At 43.7% G+C, this 11,337-nt stretch overlaps 1 pseudogene; it reads left to right on the forward strand.

The window, feature by feature from the left end:
- Positions 1-449: 449 nt before the first annotated feature.
- LOC142434837 (tRNA (cytidine(32)/guanosine(34)-2'-O)-methyltransferase pseudogene) lies at positions 450-1,397 on the forward strand (annotated as a pseudogene).
- Positions 1,398-11,337: the final 9,940 nt, after the last annotated feature.

Raw genomic sequence — 11,337 nt, forward strand, 5'->3', positions numbered from 1 at the left:
TTATATACAATATTAAGTATGCTTAAATAAAGCCAAATGTACCACAAAAATAACTAATAGGTATTAAGAAACAAATTGTGCACAAAATGAGATATTTAATAAGATTGAAAACACCAAAAAATGGAACCAGAATTTTCTCGACCAGTCATGTCAACACAAGATGATGGAACTCATGTTGTAAGTTCTGAAAAGGTCCAGGCTACGACGGAGTCTTTGTGAACCGCATTGCCAGCAGTACAGTGCTACATTATCCCTGACGCTTGTGCAATGTGGCATTTGGGTCAGCTAAAAAAATGTTTTTTAAAAAGGCACAAACTGAAACCCTACGATTCCTCTTTTTTTGTGTGCTCTCGCTGTGGCTCAAACTGCTCATGGAGCAGCCTCCTTCCTGTTGCTCTAAAAGCTAAGCTTACTGTTGACATGTGCCTGGACAAACAAGAGTGCTGGACATGGGGTGGACATCAAAGGACAAGCAGGTTGTCTATTACCAACTGGCCCAGGAGAATGACTGGCGTGCCCGCAGTGCTTTTAAACTACTACAAATTCTATGAAGAATTCCAACTCTTTGTAGGTGTGGTGGGGCTGTTGACCTGTGCGCAGCCCCAGGCACCTGGATTCATGGACTGAGTCAGAAAATTAAGGGTCGACGTGTGGTGGCTGTGGACCTATAGGCTATGGCTCTGCTTCTAGGTGTGTTACAGATCACAGGGACATCACTCAGCTGTCTACTGTCAAGATAATTTAACACTTTGAGGGCTCCCCTGCAGTGTGTGATAGCGCTCATGATATAACTGGCCTCCATGATGTGGATGAGTACATGCAGGCCCAGCTCCTCCTAGCTGCTCAGAACATCGCTACACACATTTTAAAACCAGATAACTGCTTTGTGGCCGAGACTTTCTGAGGCCATGAGGTGATGCTGCTCTACACAGCCAGCTTTGGATCTTCTCCAATACGGTATGTGTCAAACACAGGAGCAACTCCAGCATTGAGGCCTTCCCTGTTGTCAGGGTTATGACCCTTCTGAGGGCTTCATACCAGACCCTGTTGGACCACACTTACGACCCAGATTTCAACCAGCTGGATGGCTCCACCCTCATCATCATGCCATTTTCGACCTGTGGGGAACTGAGCACTTATGATTCTATCCGAATCTACCCACTGGATCTCAAGGACGGCTCAGCGTAGAGGATCCTCCACCCACACAGCCTCCCATCTCTCCACCATACCAAGAGGCCTACACACTGAAGAAGAATGGGCAGCTAATCAAGGAGTGTCACTTCCAGGAGACCCCAATCAGCATAGTGGACATGTTGACCCAAACCCTGGTTGTCCCACCACGCTAAGCCCTGCTGGCCTCTGAGATGAAAGACAGTGATATGATTTGTCCGCCGTAACACAATGAGCTGATTAAAGTCAGAATCTGTTCACTATCAGGAGAGCCATAATTGGTTTTGATGAATTTGTTTCACAATACCATAATCTCATCAACAAGAATTGAATGTGCCCTGAAACCCTGAGTGGGAATCTACAACAGCCGTGTAAACAACAAAGAAACATTGCAGAAGTGTCTGTCGGCATGAAAATGGGAATTCTAGGGTGAGGTCTTGCCTCTTCTCTAGATAAACCTTTCCAGGTCTGTCCTAATCATATCCAGAATTTACCCCTAAAGTAGGGGTTCTGAATCAGCATAGAAATCAGGTATTCATTAACTCAATGAAGAAAAATATTATATCTTGATTTTCATTAATAACTGAATCCCGGCATTCCGTGAGGTTCACCTTCACATTTGCTGAAGACAAAGCAGGTACATAAGCAAATGTGATGAAGAAAGTTGATGGTTCCCAGCTATCAAAAGATATAATGTCTGGGGCAGCAGTTCTCAACCTGTGGGTCACGACCCCTTTGGGGGTCGAACAACCCTTTCACAGGGGTCGCCTAAGACCAGCAGAAACCACATATTTCCGATGGTCTTCGGAACCGAGACACCGCTCCTCTGTTCATCTCCAGGTGGGTCCACCACATGCAGATAGGCCCACATACGGGTACCCAGTGAAGTAGTTTATTGTGCCAACCTAGCCAATAAACACATGTGGGGTTAATTGAAGGGCAGAGGTATAAATGGCTCAGTAAGCCTAGCCTTTCAATTTCTCAGGTCTCTTGCTTTGTGAAGGTCGGACCAGGGTGCAGCTGCCTTCGCCAGTTCCCTGCTTCAGCTGGCAAGACTCACTTCCTGCAAGACATCCCTGAGGAGAAGCCTCATAGACCTATCCTGATGCAGCCCTGGGTGCTGGAGCAGCTGTGTGGAGATCCCTGCCAGCACTGAGATGCTTACACAGTCACTGACTTGGCTTTCCTCCTGCAGTCGGCATCATTGCGTCTGTTTTGTGAGATGGAGGAGGACTTTGTGGATCGGTCTCGGATATATGGGTTAATGGACTTGTGGGTTTGGGCAGCACTGGATTGGGATGTTTTCTTGATGTGCACTTATATAAAACTCTCTTATACACGAGTTTCTGTGGATTTGTTTCTCTAAAGTACCCAGACTAATACACCCGGCGTGATGACATCATCATGCCAAGCCCATCACATACAGCCCGTACAAATACAGGCATATGTGATAGGGCTGGCACATAATGTACTTATGTGGACCAGTCACACATGTGTAAAAGCAGCAGTATTGGAGGTAAAAAGACACTTCACGAATTATAATTACTGGTTAAATGTAAAATGGTACTGTAAAATCATCAACTACTGCAAAAGAAATATCAGTACCATGGGAACTTAATCTGGATGCTGACTAGTATTTTTATATTCAGCTGTGGTTGATGGGAATACTGCCCCCATGTGATAGTAACAGGTATGTTAAAAAAAAAAACAAAAACCAACACAGAGAATGGTAAATCATAGGAAACTTTAATGAACTGTTTTGACAGAACTATGCCATGTATCATCTTTTGTATCATTACACCTATTGTTATATATCATTTTCGTTAGCAAACCATCCCATAACAATGGATTGTGTAGAGAAGAACATTAGGAAAAGAAAATATTAGGAAGATTTTAAAAAATCATTCTTTAAGCGCTCATACAACCCTTATCACAATCCATACAAAAATCAATTGTGTAAAGCACATTTGTACATTCATTGCCCTCATCATTCTCAAAACATTTTCTCTCCACCTAAACCCCTGGAATCAACTCGTCATCTTGTTCTCTCCCTCCCCACTCCCTCCTACATCATGAACCCTTGATAATTTACAAATTATTATTTTGTCACATCTTGCATTGTCCGACATTTCCCTTCACCCAATTCTCTGTTGTCCATCCCCCAGGGAAGAGGCAATATGGAGATCCCTGTAATAAGTTCCTTGTTTCAAACCCACCCTCCCTCCACCTACCCGGTATTGCCACTCGCACCACTGGTCCTGAAGGGATCATCCATCCTGGAGTCCCTGTTTCCAGTTCCTATCTGTACCAGTGTACATCCTCTGGTTTAGCCAGATTTGTAAGGTATAACTGGGATCATGATAGTGGGAGGGGGGGGAGGCAGTATTTAGGAACTAGAGGAAAGTTGTATGTTTCATCTTTTCTACATTGCATCCTGACTGGCTTGTCTCCTCCCCATGACTCTTCTGTAAGGGGGTGTCCAATTGCCTACAGATGGGCTTTGGGTCTCCACTCCACACTCCTTCATTCACAATGATATGATTTTTTGTTCTGATGATGCCTGATACCTAATTCCTTCAACACCTTGTGATCACACAGGCTGGTGTGCTTCTTCCATGTGGGCTTTGTTGCTTCTGAGCTAGACGGCTGCTTGTTTAACTTCAAGCCTTTAAGACACCAGATGCTATATCTTTTGATAGTGGGGCACCATCAACTTTCTTCACCACATTTGCTTATTCACTTTGTCCTCAGCAATTGTGTCGGGAAGGAAAGCATCATAGAATGTCACTTTAATAGAACAAAGTATTCTCGCATTGAGGGAGTACTTGACTGGAGACCCAATGTCCATCTGCTACCTTAATACTAAACCTATAAATATATGCACATAGATCTATTTCCCCCTCCTCATATATAAATATATTTACATATGTACATGCCTTTATTTAGACCTCTATAAATGCCCTTTGCCTCCTAGCTCTCTCCTCTCTTTCCTTTGAGTTTCCTCTTGTCCCACTAGCATACTCATCCTTCATTTGGGTATCAGTAATTCCTCTCGGTTACATTACCCTTGATCATGCCCTACCAGGCCTCCTACACCCTCCTCACCACTGATTTTGATTACTTGTGTTCCCCTGTCCCTGGGTTCATTAACCCACTACTTTTCCCCCCACCTCCCCCTCTCCCATGTCCCCCGGGATGTCGGTCCTGTTGTTTTCTCCTCCAGATTGTTCACCCAGCCTATCTTATTTAGACAGACCTGTGGAGATAATAACATGCACACAAACAAAACAGAGCAAAACCAAGCAACAAAACAACACCAACAACAAGCCAATGATAATAAATGAAACACAACAATACAACAAGAAAGAAAAGCTTGTAGTTAGTTCAAGAACTGTTTGTTGGCCTTTAGGAGTGTTTTCCAGTCAAATCTGTTGAGGCACCAAGCCCTGTCCCCAAAGCCTGTTTTTGGTATTCTCTGGGGACTTCATTGCTCTGTTCCCCTTGCTGTTCTGCTGCATGCCCTTAGTGTTTTGCCTCAATGTGGTGGCATCAGATTGGGCAGAATTCCCACATTGTGTCTCCAGTGTTGTCCCTTGTAAGGCTATGGGTCAGTGAGGGATGTTGTGTCTCATAGTGGGGCCAGTCATATTGTCTTTGCTGTGGATTGACTACTCTGAGTGGTAATATCATCCTAAAGGCTTGGTGGGCCAGGATGTGCTCCACTCTCTTTACCTCCCACTTCATTTGCTCCTGTGTGTGCTGATCAGACATGTCCCTGTCCCTGAGCCACAGCTTCAGTTCTGTCCTCTGAAATAAATTCTTCTGGGGGGAGGGGCAGGTGTCCACGTAGTTGGGATTGGAGCCAGCCCCTCAGACCTCTCCACTGGTTCCTTACTCCACGGCGGCATGTTGCACTCACATCTTGGAGCATTGGGCTGAAGTCTGGTCCCTGTTTGTGTGTGGAGATATAAACAATACCCTCCCCTTGAGTGGGTTAGTGCCCTCTGGCCCCGCTACCCATTTCTTTTCCTTTCCCCACTTTCTTTATAGTTGGCTACCATATGTATCCCTGGATTTTGTCTGGCCCCTGCCATACTACCTGGTCCTCACCCCACGAAAGTTTGTATACAGTAGCTTCTCCCCTAAGCCCCTTTTGCATTTTTTTTTAAAGTTTACCTCAGCGGACTCATGTTGTTCTTGTCCTTTTGTGCTTGGCTTACTTCGCTTACCATGATTTCCTCCAGTTCTTCTCATGCAGCGATGTGCTTCATGTGTTCATCACTGCTTTTTAGTGATGCATAGTACTCCATTGTATGTATGTACCACAGTTTTTCAATCCACTCGTCAGTTGATGGAAATTTGGGTTGTTCCAACTCCTTGCAATTATGAACTGTGCCGCGATGAACATTGGGGCACAGATGTCTGGCTTTAGTTTGTTTCTTGCCTCCATTGTGTATATGCCCAGTAGTGGGATTGCTGGATCATATGGTAACTCAGCTTAGCCCACGCTCCGCTCCCTGCCTGGGACACTGTGCTGCAGCACACTCTCAGCTGCTGGTGCTGGGGCCCATCTTGCTTCTACCCAAGGCCCTACATTGCCACCAGAACCACTCTAGACTGGCCCGCGCCACTGCAGGATCCTGCACCATTCACAGTGCCAGTGGCCGGTAGAGCTAAGCCTGCCTGCTCCAACGCGTTCCTACCAGTGCGGAGGGCTGGCACCATTGCCCTCTGTTTCCTGCCAGAAATGCCACGGTCCATTCCTGGTTCAGCCTGCGGCACTGCAGAGCCCTGCACCGTTCACAGGGCTGGCAGACCAAACAAAAAGCATTCCTGCCTACTAAGGAGTCTAAGGAAATAGCTTTGCGATTCCCACTGGACCCATCTCTGTCTGCTCCCACTGGCTCACGCCACTGTGATGCCTTGTGGGGTACCCAGAACCAGCTTCTAAGCCTGCCTACCCCAGCCCTTTCCTTCCGGCAAAGGAGGTGGGCCCTGCGGCCAGAGTCTCCCACAGCACCCCTTGCTGCCCAGCCTTTTCCAGTTGGTGCAGGAGGCTCGCTGCTGAGGTGCGTCTCCCGCCAGTGTAGCCTCTGCCTACTGGCTTAACAGTACAGGCCTGCAGGGACCTGAGGAGTGCATGCTCAATCTGAAGAGCATTTTCTCACACACATAGCCTGCCTCCAGATCTCTAGATCAACAGCACTTCCCGTGGGACCGAGGTCTCAGCCACCTCCGCCTTCTATTAGGCATCTCTAGAAATTTGAGGGAAAAGGAGGAGGAAAAAAATTTAGTTGTTTTTTTTCACTCTCTTTTTATTCAGTTTCCTTTTCATAATTATTATTATTTCTTTCTCCTCTTTTATGCGTTTCCTTTTATCTCTCCCTTTTTGTTCTTCTTCCTCCAAAATTAAAAAAAATTATTAAACAAGAAAAATGGCTGCTAAGTGGGCCCTGACAGACTAGGTCAAAGCAGCCTAGGTGCATTCACTAAGGCTCCAACCCCAACTCCAGTCACTGAAACGTCTCACCACTGTTGGCCACTAAGCCATCGAAGAACTCTACCTAAACGGCAGTCTGACCCATCTCTTTAGTAGGTCATAGGCATCCCTCTGAAAGCATCCTTAATAGTAACACAGAGAAGAGCCCCCTGGTTTCCCAGAAACATTGGGCCAACAAAAGGATTGAGGAAATATCAACAGACCATCTCACTCCCAACAAAAAAACCCAGAGAGACAAAACACAGTAGCAGAGCTAACAACTATCATAGAAGAATTAGACATGGATCTGTCACAGATGGAAATTTCCAGATGTTTTCTGGCAGTAATACAGAAGCTGAGAGAAGCAATGTAGAATAAGGATGCAATGATAGAGGAGATGAAGTCCACATAGAGGGTATGAAGTCCACACACCAAATGGAAATACAGGAGCTAACAGAGGAGGTAGCAGAAGCCACACACAAGGTTACATAATTTAAGATTAAGCTTGAGGAGGCAGAGAACTGTATCAGTAACCTCAAAGGCACTCAAACAGACATAAGCAAGTGGGAAAGACAGTCAGTTAGGAAAATTAAAGAAGCAGAAGATAACCTGAGATCAATGAAAGATGCTATGAAGAGGAACAATATTCGAATAATTGGTCTACCGAAGCAAATCACACCACACAAGTTGATACCCAAGATAGCGAAGGAATTTCTGGAAGAAAACTTTCCCATCATAATGAGTGTGAACCAGGTGCTCATACAGGAAGCAGAAAGGAAACCAGCTATACTATACCCCAAGAAGAACACACCAAGACATATAATACTTAAAATAGCCAACTTTAAGGAGAAAGAGAAAGTTTTAAGAGCAGCAAGAGATAGCAAGACAGTCACATACAAAGGAGCTCAGGTAAGAATATACTCAGCCCTATCAGCAGATACTATGAAGAGAAGGAGAGAGTGGAGTAACAACTTCCAAAAGCTGAAAAAAAGAGAAAAAAACCGCCTCCAACAGAATCCATTACCCTGCCAAGTTATCCATTAAGATAGATGGGGAGATAAGGGTCTTCCAGGACAAGGAAAGACTCAGAGAATATTCTGCAAGACATTCAACCCTGTGGAAGATACTGGCTAACTTATTATGGCCAGAGGATTAACTTCCACCAAAAAAAACCAAACAAACAAACAAACAAAAAAAACGAACAGGAGATCACCATATAGCCAATCTCCATTTAGAAGCCAATGTCCAGAAATAATTATGAGGACAACGGGGTCTCAGAGGGAAAAGAAGACAAGATAGAAACTTTCCACTCAAATACAGCACCTAAAAGACCCAAAACAAAAGACAGGGTATAACAACAATGAATCACAGATTGTGATAATAACTCTGAATTCCAATGGAATCAATTTGTACATTAAAAGAAAAAGTCTAGAGGACTGGCTCAGAAAACACAATCCATCAATCTCATGTCTGCAAGAGAGACCTCTTAAGAGCACAGACAAAAATAAGCTAAGAATAAAAAGATGGCGGAACGTATACCAAGCAACTTAAAAAAAAGCAGGTGTGGCAATCTTAATCTCCGACAAAATGGACCTCAAGGTTCAAACCATAAAAAGAGACAAAGAATGACACTACATAATGCTCAAAGGCTCAGTAAGCCAATAACCAGCTAGCATACTGAATATTTACACACCCAACAATGGTGGGGTGAATTTCGTCAAACAAACCATTAAAAAGACGAAAAAAGAAATCACGGATTCAACCATCATAGTAGGTGACTTTAGCACTCTGCTATCAAAGAAAGACAGATCATTGGGAAAGAAGCTCAATACAGAGGTTATAGAGCTAAACAATGAAATTAGGCAACTGGGCCTGCTAGACCTTTATAAAGCTTTCCATCCAAACGTAATTTCACATTCTTCTCAAGCCCACATGGATCATTTTTAAGAGTAGACCACAGGCTGGAACACAAGGCAAGCCTAAATAAATTCAAACACATAGGTATTATTCAGACATCTTTCTCAGATCACCATGCCATAAAGATGGAGATTAATAAGAGAACGTCCAGAAAAACAAGGGCTACCCAGGTGAAAAAGTAAATGTGGTGAAGAAAGCTGATGGTACCCGGCTATCAAAAGATATCATGTCTGGGGTCTTAAAGGCTTGAAGGTGAACAAGCGGCCATCTAGCTCAGAAGCAACAAAGCCCACATGGAAGAAGCACACCAGCCTGTGCGATCACGAGGTGCCAAAGGGACCAGATATAAGGCGTGTGTGTGTGTGTGTGTGTGTGTGTGTACCATAGTGAATGAAGGGGGAAGTGCAGAGTGGAGACCCAAGGCCCATTTGTCGGCCACTGGAGATCCCCTCATAGAGGGGTTTAGGAGAGGAGATGGGTCAGTCAGGGTGCGATGTAGTACTGATGAAGAACACAAATTTCCCCCCAGATCCTGGATGCTTCCTCCCCCCAATTACCATGATCCGAATTCTACCTTGCAGGACCGGATAGGGCAGAGGTTGTACACTGGTGCATATGGGAGCTGGAGGCACAGGGAATCCAGGGTGGATGATACCTTCAGGACCAGGGGTGTGAGGGGCGAGGCTGGGAGAGTGGAGGGTGAGTGGCTTGGAAAGGGGGAACAGATTATAAGGATCCACATGTGACCTACTCCCTGGAAGATGGACGGCAGAGAAGGGGGCAAAGGGAGACTCCGGATAGGGCAATATATGACAAAATAACAACCTATAAATTATCAAGGGCTCATGAGGAGCAGCGTGGGAGGGGAAAAAAGAGGACCTGATGCAAAGGGCTTAAGTGGAGAGCAAATGCTTTGAAAATTATTAGGGAAAAAATGTACGGATGTGCTTTATACAATTGATGTATGTATAGTGATAAGAGTTGTATGAGTCCCTAATAATATGTTTTTTTAAAAAAGAAAATGATTAGGGAAAAGAATGTACAGATGTGCTTTATACAATTGATGTATGTATATGTGTGGATTGTGATAAGAGTTGTATGAACCCCCTAATAAAATGTTTTTTAAAAAGAATTGTATGAGCCCCCAATAAAATGATTTTTAAAAATAAAATAAATAAATAAACAAGGGCAACCAATTGAAGTATGAACAACGATCTCCTGTCACATGAATGGGTACAGGCCCAGATTAGAGAGGATATTAGGAGTTTTCTAGAAACTAATGAGAAAGAGAATACAATGTGAAAAAACTTATGGGATACTGTGAAGGCAGTTATCAGAGGTAGCTTGATATCAATAAATGCATATATGAAAAAAGAAGAGAGGCTTATGACAGTTACATTATCACAAAACCTCCAACAACTAGAACAGAGTCAGCACAACAACCCCTCCAATAGCAAGAGGAAAGAAATCATAAAAATCAAAGCAGAGTTAAATCAGTGGGAAGACAAGAGAATGATTCAAAAGATAAAAGCAGCTAAAAATGGGTTCTATGAAAGGGTCAACAAAAGAGATAGACTGTTGACAAATCTGACCAAGGATAAGAAGGGGCAAACGTCAATAGCCAGGATGAGGGATGAAACAGGGTCAATCACAACAGACCCAATGAGATTGAAAGGATAATCAAAGTACTATGAAGGTCTGTATTCTAATGAATTCAGAAATGTGGAAGACATGGATAAATACTTGGAAAAACAGACCCTCCCTAGACTACGTCAGACAGAGGTCAAGAACCTCAACAAACCCATAGTAAAAGAAGAAATAGAGAAGGCCATCAAGAAGCTACCAACAACAACCAAAAACAAAAAGCCACCAGACCAGATGGCTTCACAGCAGAATTCTACCAAGCATTCAGGGAAGAGTTGACCCTGAACTTCCACAAAGTATTCCATAGCATAGAAAAGGATGGCAAACTCCCAAACTCAATCTACAAAGTCAGCATTACTTTGATACCCAAACAGGGCAAAGACACCAGAGGCATAGAGAATTACAGACCGATATCTCTAATGAACATAGATGCAAAAATCCTTAACAAAATACTGGCCAGTAGACTACAAAAGTATATAAAATAAATCATCCACCAAGACCCTAGGATTCATCCCAGGGATGCAGGGATGGTTCACCATCTGAAAATCTTCAATATTATACACCGCATTGAGAAGAAAAAGGATTAAAAACTATATGATAATATCCATAGATGCAGAAAAAGCATTTGACAACATCCAGCACCCATTCCTAATTAAGACACTCACGAAGATAGGAATGGAAGGTAAATTCCTCAAGGTAATACAAGTTATCTATGAAAAACCAATAGCCAACATCATTGTCAATGGAGAAAAGATGAAAACAATCCCACTGTAAAAGGGTACAAGACGAAGATGTCCCCTGTCCCCACTTCTATTCAATATTGTTCTGGAGGTTCTCACTAACAACATAAGACAGCAGAAGGACATCAAAGGGATCCAAATGGGAGAGGAGAAGGTGAAACTATCGCTATTTGCAGATGATATGATCCTGTACATTGAACCCCAAAAGCTCCATAACAGGCGTACTTACAGTGATAGAGGCATATAGAAGAGTAGCAGTAGTAGAGGAATATAGAAGAGTAGCAGGATATAGTAGAGGAATATAGAAGAGTAGCAGTGATAGAGGAATATAGAAGAGTAGCAACAAACAGAAGTCGGTAAGTTTTCTATACACATCGGACGGGACCA

Source organism: Tenrec ecaudatus, chromosome X (assembly GCF_050624435.1).
Source record: "Tenrec ecaudatus isolate mTenEca1 chromosome X, mTenEca1.hap1, whole genome shotgun sequence".
Taxonomy (NCBI): Eukaryota; Metazoa; Chordata; class Mammalia; order Afrosoricida; family Tenrecidae; genus Tenrec; species Tenrec ecaudatus.